Genomic DNA, 18217 nt, shown 5'->3' on the forward strand with positions numbered 1-18217 from the left:
TTCTGCAGCACAGGGTAGTGCACCTGTTTAATATGACACTTCCAGATTAAAAGCCACAGCTCCTCTCATCAGCTTACAGCCTCTCATGGCCTGGATCTGACCTTCCACCGCCGATGAGTGAGAAAAACACATCACCTCTGAGCTGAACGCTGCCTTATGAAGAGCTGAGATCTCTTTTATTGGTTTATCTGACTGATCACATCCAGACCTGGAGCACTCCTCTGACATTCCTCTCCTCTTTCCTTCCTTCCTTCCTTCCTTCCTTCCTTTTGCTGATGACATGGATTTATACGCTCATGTAAACATTTGCAGGCTTGGCTTTAAAGGCAGGAGCTTCAAATGGAAGCAAACAAAGTCAGATTTGATATCAGACGACAGAGCTGAGAAACAAATAAGAGAGCAGAGATTCATCTGTTCAGCAGGTCTGTGCTGAGAGTTTATCAGTCCGTACAGAGGGGCTAAAGCTTCACAACGTGTCCGTCAGCTGTTGGCTTTACAGAAAGATGTATGGGGGACAGGGCCACAAACACCAAGGTCTTGCAATAGCTCCTCCCCTGACAGGCCTCCACATATACTCGAACAGATACACGCATAAAAGAGGGTGGTTTAATTCAGCTTTATTTTGGACGTATTTAATAAAGCTGTTGAGCACTGACAGCCAGTCCGTGCTGTGGAACATGGAGAACAGGTCTGTGCTGCAAAGCGCAGACTCTCAGTCCCCGCTGTGAAACATGGATTACTAAGTCATGACATGTATGAGGGACAGGGCCACAAACACCAAGGGCCTCCCATAGCTCCGCCCCCTGACTGGCCTCCACATAAATTTGAACTGATACACGCATAAAAGAGGGTGGTTTCATTCAGCTTTATTTTGGACGTATTTAATAAAACTGTTGAGCACTGACAGCCAGTCCGTGCTGTGGAACATGGAGAACAGGTCTGTGCTGCAAAGCGCAGACTCTCAGTCCCCGCTGTGAAACATGGATTACTAAGTCATGACATGTATGAGGGACAGGGCCACAAACACCAAGGGCCTCCCATAGCTCCGCCCCCTGACAGGCCTACAGAGGTCTGACCATTCAGAGTGAAGGGGGTTTGTGAAGTAGGGAGCCTTAAAGATACAGCAGGTGAAACCAAGTGTTCCAAAAAGAGGCTGAAATTAGGGTTTACAAAAACACCAGAGTGAATTAAACAGAGATTTTCATGAGCTCTACATCATGTAAAGATACTACAGGGGCTCCAGAGGGACACAGTGAAGACTAAAAGAAGCACAATACCCCCTCTTTAAACCGCTGACCTGCTTTCTTCTCTTCCCTCATTAATTCATCAAAACCTCTTCACTGCATCCTGAGCCCTGATTTCCTGTTGTCACCTTTTCTAAAATGATTTTTGGGGCTTTTTTTGCCTTTAATTAAAGTGGGTAGGACAGTGGATAGAGTAGGAAACACAGTGAGAGGGACCCAAGGCGGACTGCTGAAGGGCTAACCTCATGGGGCGTGACCTAGACTGCTAGGCCATCTGCAGCCCTCCTGTTGATGCCTGAATAACTCAGAGACCTTCATTTGTGACCATCAGGTAACAGATAAACCCCAAAAAGACGCTCTTTCTCTCCCTCTCCACCGAGCAGCAGCTCAAGCACACACTGGTGACTGCAGCTCTCTTCAGTACAGCCCAATATTTGGCCACGAATCCAAAAATAGATCCTGTGTGTGCTCACACGGCAGGGAAAGAGAGTCCGAGTCCTGCAGCAGCTCGGCTGGTCTGGAGTCAGTGAGGCCCAGGAGGGTGAAGGAGGTCATCTGGGCAGATGTGATGCTCTTCTCCTGCTCCTCTCTGAGAGCTCATTCCTCAACAGACGTCTGAGAGCAGCAGCATCGAAGCAGCAGGCTGAAGAGTGACAGAGACTGATAGATCTGTGTGTGTGTGTGATGTAGGGATGATGAGGGGGGTGGACAAAAGGACATCATAAGAGCTACGTCATGAAAATCCACGCACTGATCATTCAGAGTGTGGAGATGATCTCAGAGGAAATGACAACTGGAACATTTGTTCCCATTATTCAGTCTGACCTTGAGGGAAATGCTGGCGTGCACAGACGACGTGATGAACCAATGAAATGCCTCCTCCTGCAGTTTAAGAAGCCTCATGTCGACAGCCACATGCAGCCATTATAACTGTCTCCAAACAGATGGGTGAATGAAAAGCGTTGTTGCACCGCACATGAAGAGAATCCAGCATTTAGCTCAGCAGGTGTCGTGTAAATCTCCCGGGAGGCCGAGAGAGGAGACAGAACAGCCTGTGGAGAGGTTGAACAGCTGGTTCCTCCAGTGGTGGGGGGGGCTGTAACACAAAACTGATTCATACCGCCAACAGACCAGCTCACAGGAGCTACGGTCGAGACTGTAGCCAGGTGAGCTGAGCTTGAGCAGCTCTCACCTTACAGGAAACACCTGAACACCTGGATGGGGACTGTCCTCGTTTTGCTGCACGACACATGGATGAATAATTCAGCTCTCTGCAACCCGTGAAACCACTTCATCCTAAAAACCAGCTCATGAAAGTCTAAAACCACTGCATCTAAAAGTGCTTTCATAAGAGTCAAGGGGTCAGATTCAGTTCTAATATCTGACTAAAAACAATGGGGTTAAAAATAGATCACTTTGGGCTGTTCTATACCCCAACCACTGGGTCATTACAGCACCAGTCCAGCAGAAATTCATTTGACACAGCAAGATGGGTTGGTCCATTTTAACGCAGCAGATGAGAAAATTTTTTGAAAATGCTGGGTCAGATTAATTGCAATTCTGGGTTGTTTCAACCACATATATTTGACTCAATACACGCATAAAAGAGTGTGGTTTAATTCAGCTTCATTATAAACATATTTCATAAAGCCATGCAGCACTGACAGCTAGTCTACGCTGTGGAACATGGGCAACAGGTCTGTGCTGTAAAGCGCAGACAGCCAGTCCATGCTGTGGAACATAGACAACAGGTCTGTGCTGTAAAGCGCAGACTGCCAGTCAATGCTTTGGAACATGGGCAACAGGTCTGTACTGTAAAGCGTATACAGCCAGTCAGTGCTGTGGAACATAGACAACAAGTCTGTACTGTAAAGCGCAGACAGCCAGTCAGTGCTGTGGAACATAGACAACAAGTCTGTACTGTAAAGCGCAGACAGCCAGTCCATGCTGTGGAACATGGACAACAGGTTTTTACTGTAACTGGCAGACAGCCAGTCTACACTGTGGAACATGGACAATAGGTCTGTACTGTAAAGCACAGACAGCCAGTCTTTGCGGCAGATTGCAAAAAAAAATTGGCAAAAAAGTGGCAAAATGGTTCTGACAGTTAATCTATACTATTAGTGGCAGATACAGCCTGAGTTTCCATCATATGCACTAACATGATGTACAGCAGAGTCTTACATCCACTGAGTTCCCTCCTCACTTATGGTTACAAAACACTGTCACAATGAAAATTACTTTGCTAAAATTGTTAGGCAGTTACTTGAAGTTTGATTACAAAGTGATATGTAATATTTATATGAAAAGATGCTGATATGTGTGACTGCTCGGTGCGTGGAGCCTGATGCAGTGTCTGATTGGTGAAGGAAGTCTGTCTATGTGATGACGTTTGAATCACAAACAACCCAGGAGCCGAATCAACCCATGCATGTTGGGCTGATGGATTTTTAACTCAGCGCTTGAGTTGCACAAAAATAGCCCAAAACCCATAAATAACCCAGCATGGGTCAAACATTTCATGACCCGGCCGTTTTAAGTGTTTTAAATCTGAGACAGAAGCCAGTGTTATAATCTGACCAGTGGGAGACCTCAGGTTAAAGAGAGATAAAGGGAGAATTCAAACCAGTCCTCAGAGCTCAGGAGGAGATCGTTTAAAGATACAGACTCCAGCAGAGTCTGAGGTCAGCGTGGACGAGCTGCCCAACGCTGACAACAAACTGAAGTCTGCAGCCCGGTGACAGCTCCGGCTTTAAAGCCTGAAAACTTTCTACTCTGTCAGAATCATCCAGCATGGAGCAGTGTGTGTGTGTGAGTGTGTGTGAGTGTGTCTGCTGACAGTCAGAGCTTAAAGCGACATCATAAAAGCCAAACTGACAATATTTATCACTCCCCTCGCCTCCCTCTGAGGGCGACCGTTGCTACTAGCATATGTACCATGATGCTGTGAGTGTGTGTGTGTGTTTGTGTGTATGTGTGGGCATTATGTGAGTGAAAGTAGACAGCTGTTTGGATAATCAGACTAATTAAAAGATCAGGATGAGCTTCAGCAGACTCACACTGCGCTCTGCTGAATGAACACGTATGATGAAGAATAATGTGCAAGGATCCACTCGCACAGACTAAAACAGAAGCTGCTGGAAGGATTCTTTGTTCTTACAGCAGCGTGTGTTTGTCGTGACGAAGGAAAGAAGCTCTTCTTCAGCGTCACATGAATCGCTAACAGATGGTTCCAACAACAGAAAGTAAACTTAGACTAACACATCCAGGATGTGGTTAAAGGTAGAGGCAGTCCTCAGCCATCTATTAAACAGTCTACGACCAGTTTGATTTAGAGGATGTGACATGACGGAGGAAACTGAGGACTTCTTCAGTCGTCAGGACTGAAATTGAAGAAAACACCTGACTGTCTGTTCCCTGAATCCTCAGACCACAGGAGAGTTCTCTGTTTGCAAAGACTTCAGAAATATCTCCGATCTGCAGGAAACACAGAGGCAGCCTGTGATCAGCTCAACAAACAGCTCTGCTGTTTACCTGGAGTCCCCTCCATCTGGATCGAAAAGATGAGGATCTGAGCTCACCTGAAGTCTAAGTTCACCTGGAGCCTGAGTGTTTGGTCAGTAAGAGGAAAGAGAGAAAGAGTGAAAAACTATAACTATAGCATAAAACATTCAATAAATATCAGAGATTGGTATTGACAACTGGTTCCTGTTAAAAATTAATTAGACATGGTTCAGTCCATCGACATCATTACCCTTTGAGCTTTATGATTCCCTCATGGTTTCTTTACTTTATGCCAAACCTTATGTGAACCAGTATTTTCAACTACAAGATTTCATATGCATGACCATTATTACTGTCATACAAGTGATTCCATGATTAGGGGAACATCTCAGGTAGGCTTTTTTTGCTTCATATCCTATTGTTTGCAAAGTATATACCTGGAATGGACTAAATTCAATAGCTGACAAGCTTAAGCTCTAATGAATTCTAAAATATTTAACTAATAGAAAAATAATTGGTCTCTTATTTTGTCAATTGTGTCATGGACAAAAGTTGTGACTATGTTTTCAACATAAATCCATATTATAATGAAACAATCATTTGTATCAGAGTTTAGACAAAATTTAAAAGAATTATGGCACAAAAATCTAGGGATGCACAATATATCGGTATCGATATTGGTATCGGCTGATGTGTAAAAGTGGGCCGATATTTAGTCATTAGCTGCCAGCCATTTTCAGAGCATCTCGAACGATCTTCCAAGACACAAATAATATTCTTTTCTCTGACTATGTAAACACCAAAACTAGCCAAGAACAGTGGACTCTCTTCTTTTATGCCTTTCTTCCTGTTTTTAATCCAAAAGAAGAGACAAAATGTACTTTTTTTAGTCATGCTCATCTTGATCCTCTCCATGGTCCGTGATCACGCTGTTCTTCTCTTCTCTTTTGCCAATATTGATATCTGTAAATCAATTATTGGCCATAACAGCAGTATTAATATCAGATATCGGTATAAGTCAAAATTTTCATATTGGTGCATCCCTACAGAACTCACTTGTAACACAGTTGACAGGACAAGAAGAGAGAAATCTGTCTCTACAACATTAAACTTTGTGATGCTAACACAGTTGACATTTTCTCCATTTTTTGGCTCTTGTGCTAACTGCAGACCTTGAACATGGCGCCACCTGACCTCCATCACCTCATAGTTCTGCACATTTCCTTCACAGTTTGGTCTTTATAACATCTAAAGTAAGAACGCAAGAAAATGTTGGTAACACAGTTGTTAATGCGCCCCATGTACAGACAATCATTCTGATTAAATATTGATGAGGAGGAGTTGAAACTTGACACTCTGTCTTCAAGGTTCCTACCAAAGAGGATATGACCTCAATTGACTTAAAGGGGGACACAGTTGATGCAGATTCCTCAGACACACACAAAGTGAATTATTCTATCCATATAAATTATTTATATAGTTTTTAAAACACCTTTGTCATGTTTAAAGATTATTTTGAACAAATAATGTTGAAAAAAAAACCCAAAAAACATGTATTCCTGTGTTAATTTTGAAGAGCAAACTGGACATTTGAGAAATCAGACAGCATAAAAACTCCAATACATAACATTTTTTTTAACTTTCTGTCTTAAATGAAAGTGAAATGTCACCCAAATGACCCACTGTAAACTTGGTCATTGCTTAGAAGTAATATATAGTAAAACTGATAAGTATACCCCATGTAATGTCCCCCTTGTAATGTACCCCTAAATATAGAATCACTCATATAATGATACTAACTGTATGTAAATATGTCTTTGTCAATACATCTCATTCATAAAAACACTGAATCAAATTTCCAAATTACACCATATTTAGAGAAAGAGTTATAGAGGAGAGGAAGAGGATAAATGAATGTGATGTTTAAAGGTAGACTCAGTGAGCCGTGTTTTTGCTCTTTCAGAGAAATCTGAGGACGTCCAGCAGAGCGAGCACACCAAGCTGCTCCTGCAGGACGCTTTGAAGTCCATGAGGGTGTGAAACAGCCCCACTTTGGTCCACTGGTGGAGTCACACACACTCTCTCTCTACATGTTAATGTCAGGTCGCCGGAGCTCAGTCAGGAGCTCAGTCTGACAGCTGAACATGGTGAGCATGGTGAACGCCACAGGTCACAGGAACAAAGATAACCATCTCTGAGGTGATGCAGCTCTCACCTGTTTGTCTCCACAGTGACATTACTTCATGAAAGAGAGAGAAAGTCAGACCTCAGTGTGTTTTTCTCAGCGTAACCACAACAGGTTTTATAATTAATCTGGGTAATCAGGAGAAACCCTGATCCTCTGACTGAACTTGGCTCTCTGAAGGAGGGAGAACAAGAATAAAGACAGAGAGAACAAAATAAAGCACATCTAAAGACAGGACGTCAGCTGGAGGTTTCATGACAGAGAATCACAAAGTCGAGAGGAAGGAGCAGAAAAATCAATATTTAGCTGCTTCACTGAGCAGCTCCAGGCCTGCTTTCAGGACTCTGAGCCAACGCTCTGCTGAAGTGTGCAAAGATCTGAGAGATGAAGACAGAAAAGGAGCTTTTATAAGAAAAGTCCAGCTCTAACTCGGACCAACCTGACTCAGCCTAACCTGTGTAAGACTAACCTGTGTTAGCTTAACCTGTGTGAGACTAACCTGTGTTAGTTTAACATGTGTCAGACTAACCTAAGTCAGACTAACCTGTGTAAGACCAACCTGTGTCAGACTAACCTGAGTCAGACTAATCTATGTTAGCTTAACCTGTGTCTGACCAACCTGTGCCAGACCAACCTGTGTCAGACTAACCTGTGCCAGACCAACCTGAGTCAGGCTAAACTGTGTAAGACCAACCTGTGCCAGACCAACCTGAGTCAGGCTAAACTGTGTAAGACTAACTTTAGTCAGACTAACCTAAGTCACACTAACCCAAGTCAGACTAACCTGTGTCAGACTAATCTGAGTCAGACTAACCTGAGCCAGACTAACCTAAGTCAGACTTACCTGTGTAAGACCAACCTGAGTCAGACAAACCTGTGTCAGACTAATTTGAGTCAGAATAGCCAGTGTCAGACTAACCTGAATCAGACTAACCTGAGTCAGACTATCCAGTGTCAGATTAAATATGAGTCAGACATACCCAAGTCGGGCTAACCTTTCTTAGACTACCCACTGTCAGACTAACCTAAATCAGCCTAACCTGGGTTATATCGACCTTAGTCAGACTAACCTAAGTCAAACTTACCTGAGTTGGATGAACCTGTGCTGGACTAACCTGTGACAGACAAACCTGCGTCAGACTAACTTATATCAGACTAACCTGTATCAGACTAACTCAGACTAATTGCATCAGACTATTCTGCATTAGACTAATCGGCGTCAGACTAACATTTGTTTGAATGAACTATGGATGGGAAGACAACATGGAAACAGCAGCATGAGTCAACATAATGAGGAACAACAGAACAGAGAGATGACGTCCAAATCAATCAGAATATAGAAACAAAAAACTAAGGAGGACGAGGAGGAGGAGGAGGAGGAGAAGAGATGAGAAGAGATGGTGAGGAGGAGGAGCAGAGATAAGATGGTGAAGAGGAGGAGAAACAGAGATGTGTTAGTGTGGAGGAAAAGGAGAGATGAGATGGTGAGGAGTTAGAGCAGAGATGAAATGTTAAGAAAAAGGGACAGAGATGAGATGGTGAGAAGGAGCAGAGATGTGCGATGAGGAGGAGAAATGAGATGGTGATAAGGGGAGGAGGCAGAGATAGTGTAGCAAGGAAGAGGAGTTGAGACAGAGAGGAGAAGAGATGCGAAGGTGAAAAGAGGAAATTGAGATGAGATGGTCAGAGGAGGAGCAGAGATGTGATGGTGAGGAGGAAGGAGCAAAGATGAGACGGTGAGGAGTCTGCAGAGAGGAGGAAGAAACATTCACTCAGAGTTTAGTTTAGAGCAGGAGAGCTCACACACACACACACACACACACACACACACACACACACACACACACACTCCACACTAGAGGTTTATGAAACCAGCCCCGTGCGACCTACACTGCTACTGTTCCTCCTGTCACAACCTGCGCTGTCAGGGGAGCCGCCACAGTCAGCCAATCACAGCGCTCCTCAAAAGCCTTTTCGCCCAATTACATTTGGCAGCTCGACTCGGGATCACAGCTCAGAGAGCAGAAACGCTCCTCAGTGAACATCCTTCAGCAGAAAGCCTTTTAGGGAGAGACACACACACTGCGGGGAGTCGGTCTCACTCACACACACACACAGTAACCATCACACACACACCCTGACAGGAACATTTAGTGCGGAATAACTGCAGCGTGTGTGAGGATCATCCGAGGTAATCAAACTCCAACAGGGACTCCTGTCAGGTCAGATCTCTGCAGAATCCAACACGAACCGTCTAAAGATTCACTCAGACCACAGCAAAGAGACCTCAGAACAGGGACCACGGCTCAGGATCCACCACGGGGGACAAAGTGACCACAGATAATCTGTTAATCTGGATTATATCACTGCTATGAATCCTTAAACAGAAACTGAAGTCTGATATGTGACTCTGAGTCCAGCATTGATTCCCCAACAGCTCAGAGAAACAAATCGACCCACAGACGAACAGAAACTCCACCATCAGTTTCAGGAACTTTCCAGACTCAGATATTTTGTCCTCTCCCAGCTCGGTTCAGAGAGACCCCTCCTGTCACTTCCCATCACTGCTGCATGCTGGTACACGTAGTCTGAGTAGCTGAGGGCTGCAGAGGCCCGCAGAGAACTCAAACTTTGACTGGTTTTAGTGACGTCTCCCCTCCAACGCACCGAGCGGTCTGAGGCAGGGACGTTAGATCGGGTCCTGCAGAGACACGGCGTGCTGGCTGCGGCTCGGTCGCCTGCAGGCCGAGTGGAAACAGCGTGACGTGAGATTGAGTGTTCAGCTCGGAGCGCTCTGCAGACGTGACTTCATCAGCATCACTGTCAAAACTCCTCAATGAGGTTACTTCCAGTGTGTGGCTCAGGGAGCTGCCAGGGGTTGACCTCTGACCTCCGTGCATGAGTCTCTCCCTCAGAGGACGGACGCTCGTCTGCTCCTTTTACCGATGAAACGGATCCTGAGCCGCTGATGGTAAAGAGAGCAACTCCCCGATGACAGGGACAGCAGCAGCCTGAAACATCCTGAAGCAGCTCATTTCCTCCTCCGCCTCCTCCTCCTCTTCCTGTCACCCAGACGTGTGGACAGAGACTCCAGAGGGGAACAGGATCATCAGCTAATGCCTCCTTTAACTCTCATTTCTATGCAGATTGAATAAATATTGATGTTCAGCTGAACTGATGCCAGGGTCTTTGAATCGTTGGTGTTAGGTTTGAATGTTGGCAGAAACGGCGTGCAGCAGAAAACAAAGCTGTGACACGCTCAGAGAGAGCAGACAGGAAATCAGAGAGACTAAGCCAACTCTGAGCAAACCAGACGATCAGAGTTGGCAAAAGGATTTGACACTGATGGATCTTTAGGAGACCTGACGCCTGAACTTGTTGACCTCAGCTTCTCAGGTGACCTCAGGTACCTATCACTGGCTACGTTTACATGGAGTCAGTAACCCTTTCATACTTTTGGTCATGTATCCTCATCCAAAGCAACATCAATTACCTCCACCACGAAAGTTATGTTTTTGAGAGAGTTTGTCTGTCTTTCTGTCTGTTTGTGAACAACATAACTCAAAGAGTAACGAACGGATCTTGATGAAATTTTCAGGAAATAGTCACAATGGGATAAGGAAGAAGTGATTAAATTTTGGAGGTGATCCGGATCACCATCTGGATCCAGGACTTATTTAAAGGATTCTTTATCATTGTGAGATAGGGCCGTTTTCACCATATGTGTGTATAACTCCACCATAAATGGTCGGATTGCTTTGCAAAACAATACAAGACAAGGTCACCATAATTTCTGATGGATGTAAAAATATGATCCAGATCCTGGTAATATTCTGGATACTAAGATCCAGAATATGAAATATGTACTGGGTCACCATCATGTTCAACACTGTCAGGAAACAAATTATCATACAAACCTGCAACTAACACCAAATTGTAGCAGACAGTCTGCTGAAAGGGAGTATAACATTAAAGTAATAAAAAAAAACACAATATGCCTGGTGGAGGTCTGCCCTTCTAGTTTGTGTTCTGCTCATGTTCTGTTTGCAAGAAATCTTGGCCTTCAGACATTGAGATGTTGTCTGTGCGTCACTGTTTTGATGGCGATCCCATGTAAACAGGAATAACCCTGTTTGCTCACAGATGTAAACGGGTTATTCCAAATGCTTCAGAAACCGGAATGCTGACCTTAACTAGGGCTGACCAAATTTTGGGAAATAATCTAATCACATTTTTTGGACCAATATTGTGGTTGCAATTAAACATGCATTTTTTTTATTATTTTTATTTTATTTTATTTTATTTATTTATTTATTATTATTATTATTTTATTATTATTATTATTATTATTATTATTATTATTATTATTATATATATATATATATATATATATATATATATATATATATATATATATATATATATATATATATATATATATATATTTTTTTTTTTTTTTTTTTTTTTTTTTTTTTGGGGGGGGGGGGGTATTTTCTGCATTATTTACTGAACAACACAAGCAATGAATCTGTCTATAATATGAATCACACAACAAAGAATACTGTCAACATACAAACAATTGTTACCTCTAGACCAGGCCTACATGTTATGAGAAGAACTGATGCATGGATTGATACCCATAATATATCTTTCTTTAACTATTACAATCAAATTATAATATTAACTGATTAATTGAACTTTAAGCCTTGTAGACGTGTAAAATTATTGACTTTTGCTGGTTTTAAGAAAGAATAAGTACAAGTTACTATATTCCCTCCAGGTCTGTGTGCGTGAAACTTTATAAAAATTTATTTATTTATCTATTTCAATTGCAATAATTTGCGATTTGAGAATTCCAGTCTATTACATTTAACCTGAATATTGACTGCATGTAAACATAGTCAGTGACTCTAGGACTAAGGCCACATCATCAAACACTGGACAGTTTACACCACAGCTGAGCTGCTGATGAAGAACAAACACAGACAGACTCAGAAAAACAAACTCTGATGAGATAACTAAAGCTTTTAAATCTGTGATTCATGGAGCTCTTTAAGAGAAAAATGAACCTGAAGATGCTCCCTTAATCCAATCCTCTCACCACAGAAGTACAGAGAAATAAATAATCGATACACAAACAGACGAACCGTTCAGAGCCTGATCAGGTCTGACGTGTAGAAACCAGAGCACGGAGTGTCACAAACACAGCCGCTGAACATGAAGTGTGTCCTGAGCTCCAGCTGAGAGCCTGAAGCCTCAGACCCATTTTCAGCTTCAGTGGGCAGAGAAGAGAGGAGAGCCGGGCCGGCTCAGGGTGGACGGGCCCAACGCCAGACCTGTTTAACACAAAACACACTACACACTATATCAACACGCACACTTTACACACACACACTTAGCATCTACTCAGATACAGACTGAGGTCACACCTGCTGCTCAAGTGAGTCTCACTTTGGTCACACTTGATAGCTCGTCTTCATTCACAGGTTACCTAAGAAAGAAAAACCTGAGAAAAATGTGTGTGTGTCAGTGTGTGTGTATGTGTGTGTGTGTGTGTGTGTGTGTGTGTGTGTGTGTGTGTGTGTTCACTCTCTATCATGTCTGTCCTCCAGTGGCAGAGGAGGACCGAGCTTCCTCTGACTGCAGCTCGAGGCTGCCCTCTATGGGGACAGACAGCCCAGGTGATGGAGGGAAAAGAAGGAAGGAAGAGAAGGAAGAAGAAGAGAAGGAAGAGAAGGAGGAAGAAAAAAATGAATCTTCCTGTTTTATAACAACAGAGATCATCAGAAGCTACGTTTGATCAGCTGTTCTGATCTGACACACGACACGAGGACAGACGTGTGTGTATGTGACCTGAGCTCAGGTCATGGACTAACAGAGTAGACCTGATGATGCAGAGCTCTGCTCCATCCTCTGAGGACTTATTCTGATCCAGAAAGAGAAAGAGAAAGAGAAACGGCTTTGTCCCGACGTCTGAGAGAGATGAATTTCTAATGCCTGAATAATAACCTCTGATAAAAATAAAACTCTATATCTCCTCCTCCTCTGAACTTAAGTCTGTCACTGTCTGAGCTCAGGTACATCAGAACTATCACCTGCTCTTAAATCCTGTTCTTGTTCTTTGGAAACAAAGCTCCACTGCCACTCTGCTTCACATCCTTCAAAGTCAGCAACAAGCTGATTACTCTCCTCAAACATCAGATTCATCTTGAACTGCACATGACATCAAAATAAATTAACATGATCAGAGGAGGAAGAAGAGGAGGAGGAGGAGGTGTTTATGCTTAACTCTGAAGAGCTCAGAGGAAAACAAACGATCAGTCCAGAGATGCTGGCACTGATGAGAAAATGAAATTACTGTTACTGAGCTCTGATCACATGATGTTACACACAGACTGGGATTCAAACATACGGTGATCTTACACACACTCTCTCACACACACATCCTCTGAGGGTTCTTTATCCTTTAACGTCTGGCTGCTCATTTCCCTCTGACAGGAGAGCAGAGGACAGACACAGCTGCTGGTCTGAGATGCTCTGGAACAGGGTTTTTAATTAAAACAGGTCTGGTTCTGACTGAAGTCTGAAGAGTGGAGAGTTAGAGGAGAACACAGAGTTTCTGCAGATAAAACAGAGACAAAAGGATTTCTCTGAGGCAGATTGAATTCTTTAGAACAGATGGAGGGATGAAAGAAGGCTCAGAGAAAAGTCACATCCAGCATACGGAGCTCGTCCTCAAATAGACTCAGATCTAATCTGACAGGAGGCAACAGAAGCTGAGGAGACCTCGGGTCTACAGGACTAGAGCCTCTCTGCAGAACAGACCCAGGAACTGCTGCTCAACCTAGGGCCCAGACAGAGGTTAAACTAAGGTCCAGACCCAAGTTAATCCAAAGTTGAAATAAGGTCAAACTGAGGTTAAATTGAAATCCAGAGCCAGGTCAAACCATGGTCAAATTGAAGTCAAAACCCAGGTCAAAATGAGGTCAGACTGAGGCCACTCTGAGATCCAGACCCAGGTCAAGCCCTGGTCAAATTGAAGTCAAAACCTATGTCAAAATGAGGTCAGACTGAGATCAAACTGAAGTCCAGACCCAGGTCAAACCCTGGCCAAACTGAAGTCAAAACCTAGGTCAAAATGAGGTCAAACTGAAGTCAAACTGTAGTCCAGACCCAGGTCAACCCCTGGTTAAACTGAAGTACAAACCCAGGTTAAAATGAGGTCAGACTGAGGTCAAACTGTAGTCCAGACCCAAGCCAAATCCTAGTCAAACTGAAGTCAAAACCTAGGCCAAAATGAGGTCAGACTAAGGTCAGGCTGAGGTCAAACCCTAGTCAAACTTAGGTCCAGACCCAGGTCAGACCAAGAGACAGATCCAGGTCAAAATGAGGTCAGAACCAAGTCAAAATGAGGTCACACCCAGGTCAGACTAAGAGTCAGATCCAGGTCAAAATGAGGTCAGTCTTAGATCAAACTAAGGTCAGGCTGAAGTCAAACCCAGGTCAAACTCAGGTCAGACCCAGGTCAGACTAAGAGCTAGATCCAGGTCAAAATGGTGTCAGGTCCAAGTCAAAATAAGGTCAGACTGAGGTCAAACCCCGATAAAACTGAGCCTAAACCCTGATCAAAATGAGGTCAGACCCAAGTCAAAATGAGTTCAGGCTGAGCTCAAACCTAAGTCAAATTAGGTCAAACCCAGGTCAAAATGAGGTCAGACCCAGGTCCAAATGAGGTCTGACTGAAGTCAAATCAATGTCACAATATGTCAAACCAGGTTTAAATGAGGCCAAACTGAAACTCCTGTGCATGAGCCTGTTAAAGAGGCTCAATAAGTTTGTATTTGTGCAACGTCAGCAAAAAGCACTATCACCCCAGCTCAGACGCAGACCAGAACCAGAACCAGTTGAGCCACAGAACTAGATCAAATGAGAAAACAAACCTATAGAGGAGGAATGTTCACATGTAAACGCTCTTTGTATCTCACTCTTGTGTTTTTCTGAACCTAAACTTTCTTCCTTCAAAGGTAACTCTCCTTGTTTCCTTTATCTTTATCTCATTCCCTCCTCTGTAGGTTTGTCTCCTTGTTTCCTTCATTTCATCTCGTATCTCTTGGCTTCATGAGGAGGACCTATTTCCTTTAATTGCTCTGAGCCGTCAGAAAGTGTAAGGCTGGGAATGAATGGATTCGCAGCAGAGAAAAGCAGCCAAACAAACCCTCCTGCTCTCACAGATTTCCTCGCAGCGTTATCCCTCAGATGTTCTCATCGTTCCTGTCTCCTGAAGACAGGAGACACAAGGTCTCTGCACTGAGGAACCAGCACACAGATGGGTGTCCTTATTTAAACTCTAAATAATGTTGAACTGAAAAGATCAACAGAAGAGTCAGAACAGAATGACTCTGTTCAAAGGAGAAAAGCATCATATACTGTGTATTAATATATTAATTGTACATTGTATATAAATGCATGAGTGTGTGAGGTTATTATGGGGTGTAGATGTGTGTTCAGACTTTTACCTTGAGTCACAGAAAGTGTCGGTTTTCTCCTGCAGGCTGTAAACACTCTGCAGTTGAATAAAGAGTTTAGTGTAAAGTGTTGGTTTCTCCGCTCTGTGGCTGTCGTAGCAGGAGGCCCAGATAACTAACAGGACAACACTGAGTCCCGGTTCCTTCCTAACAGCGTTAAAGCTCCAATCTCAACACGCCTCAGGCCGAGCTGCTGAGATAATTCGCCCGACTGCAGCAAAAAAACGCTCTCTCTGTGACAAGTGGAGGAGCCTGCAGGCTGCACGATGAGAGGATGAGCTGTTTAAGGAAAGAGAGGATCGGTTTGACCTCATTAATACGGCCAGGCCACGGGGAAACACACACACACATCCTCTCCTCTCCCTCTGGTCAAAACTGTGAGGAGGAAGGTCTCTGGACTGAGTCAGGAGAAACAGTGTGAAAAGGGGATTATCTTACAGTGTTGGTGTGTTGATAAGAGCAGAGCAGCTGTAGGATGAGAGGATGATGGAGCAGAGAAAGTTCTCCTCTCAGCGTCCTGAAAACACGACTCAAAGCGTCAGTTTCTTCTGTTTGGTGTAAACAAGATAAAGGAGCAGCAGAGCAGGACTCTAACAGACCAGGACAGGAGGCCAGAGAGTGTGTGTGCGTGTGTTTAGAAACGTCTGAACGTATCTCTGCAGACGCTCGCTGAAAGACCGGGGGAGGCATGTTCAGTGTTTACCTGTCAGGTGGGTACAGGTGTCTGAAACAGAAGATCAGTGCTGACAGTCCAGAGGAGGAAAAAGTCTCCACACACTTCTTGGCTCTAGAGCCAGCCTCTAGTGGACACCTGAGGAATTGCAGTTTACAGCCTCCTGTTTTCCTGTGTCTTTCTTTTTAACACTGATAACGCACTGGGTGAGGATGGAGCAGCAAAAGTTACAGACTGACATCACCCCTCTGAGGTTAGCAAATGGAAGTTTACTCAGAGAAAGAAGAGTCCACATACAGGATTCAAAGATCCACGCTCACCTCAAACAGACCCCAGAGACCATGTCGACAGAAGAGACAAGAGAACTAGAGCCAAAAGGGGCATAAAGGAGAGACCAAAACCCCATGAAATACAGAGCTGAGGGTGAAAGATCCTCTAATTACAGTCATGAACTCTAACCAATCCTGTGCCAGCTCGCTGAGGAACTAAGAGCTCTTTTAAAAGTTTTAATTCAGAGCTTTAACTCACTTCATAAACTGAACGTTTTAACTCAGGGCTCTATTTCAGAGCTTAAATGCACAGCTTTATCTAAGAGCTTTAACACAAAACTTTGGGAGCTTTAATAAGAGCTCTAAATAAGAGCTTTAACTGAGAGTTTAAACTCAGAGTTTGAATTTAGAGCTTAAAATAGAGCTCAAACCCACAGCTTTAACTCAGGGTATTACTGCATAGCTTTAACTAGAGCTTTAACTCTGAGCTTCGATTTAGAGGGTTAGTTCAGGACATTAGTTTACAGCTCTAACCCAGAGCTGTACTTTTTGAGCTTCCACTCTCAGTGGTTACTCAGTGCTTTCAGAGTGTTAACTTACCTCAGAGCTTTAACCAGAGCGTGAACTCAGAGCTTTAACCAGATCATTAACTAAGACTTTAAACTTGGAGCCCTAATTTAGAGCTTTAACTAGATTATCAATTTAGAGCATTAACTTAGAGCATTAACCCAGAGCGTCTACTTAGAGCTTTTACTTGGGGGTCGTTCCTTAGAGCTTTAACTAGAGAATTAACTTAGAGCTTTAACTTGGAGCATTAACTTGGAGATTTACCTTAGAGCTTTAACTAGAGCGTAAACTCAGAGCTTTAACTAGATTATCAACTTAGAGCTTTAACTTGGAGCATTAACTCAGAACTTTGAATGGAGCATTAACTTGGTGCTTTACCTTGGAGATTTACCTTAGAGTTTTAACTAGATCGTGAATTTAGAGCTTTAACTTGGTGATTTACTTTGGAGTTTTAACTAGAACGTTAACTTAGAACTTTAACTTGGAGCATTGTCTCAGAGCTTTGTATAGAGCATTAACTTAGAGCTTTAAATTGGAGCCTTAACTCTGGATTAATTAACGTGTTTCTCTAACAAGTGGATGTGAGGGGAGAGCAGGGAGTCAGAAGAAAGGATGTTAATGAAGGAGGAGAGCAAACACAGGTCAGGAGGAGTGAAGAAGGAGAAGTTTTCTGGTTAATTGTTGGAGGAGGGACTTTGTTCCTCTTCTCTATGAAGCTGTTAGGACAAGACAGAGAGAAACAGAGGCCATGCACTCCCTCTGACCTCTGCCTAATGACTGCATACCTCTCTATGAACAACACACACTCCTCAGAACCTCTTCACACACTCCTAACACACTCCTCAGAGAGCAGTCATAGAGGAGGCAGTGTGATGCCAGGCGTCTGCCTCGTCCCTCTTGTTCCTCCCTGAGGTTCAAACACGGCTCAGCGTGGCTCCGCTCGCCTCAGGCGCCCAGAAGTTTTGGAGAAAAGTGAGACATGTGTTCTACATTCAGCTCTCTCTTCTCCACCAGCTGTGAATCCACTCCTCCCTTAGCTCAGATCCAGGTTTTTAGCACTCTCAGAGATTGAGCACCGATCTCTCGTAGCCCTGAGCAGGATGAGTTTTTAGTCTCAGTTCTTCTTCTACTACAAACACAGAGATATCGTCTGACTCAACCACGCAGGAGGATGGAGTCAGAGAGGGCACCACAGTGTGAACGACGGATTCTCAGAGTCCTGAAGCTCCTGAAGCATAAAATCAATGTTT

At 43.7% G+C, this 18217-nt stretch overlaps 1 protein-coding gene across 9 annotated transcripts in view; it reads right to left on the reverse strand.

Moving 5' to 3' along the window:
- magi2a (membrane associated guanylate kinase, WW and PDZ domain containing 2a) overlaps nt 1-18217 on the reverse strand; it is a 161827-nt gene that overhangs the window by 131962 nt on the left and 11648 nt on the right. The window lies entirely within an intron of this gene.

The sequence above is a fragment of the Halichoeres trimaculatus genome, unplaced genomic scaffold (genome assembly GCF_033239565.1).
Source record: "Halichoeres trimaculatus isolate MK-OKI-2021-1 unplaced genomic scaffold, fHalTri1.1 fHalTri1_scaffold_21, whole genome shotgun sequence".
In the NCBI taxonomy this organism is placed as follows: domain Eukaryota; kingdom Metazoa; phylum Chordata; class Actinopteri; order Labriformes; family Labridae; genus Halichoeres; species Halichoeres trimaculatus.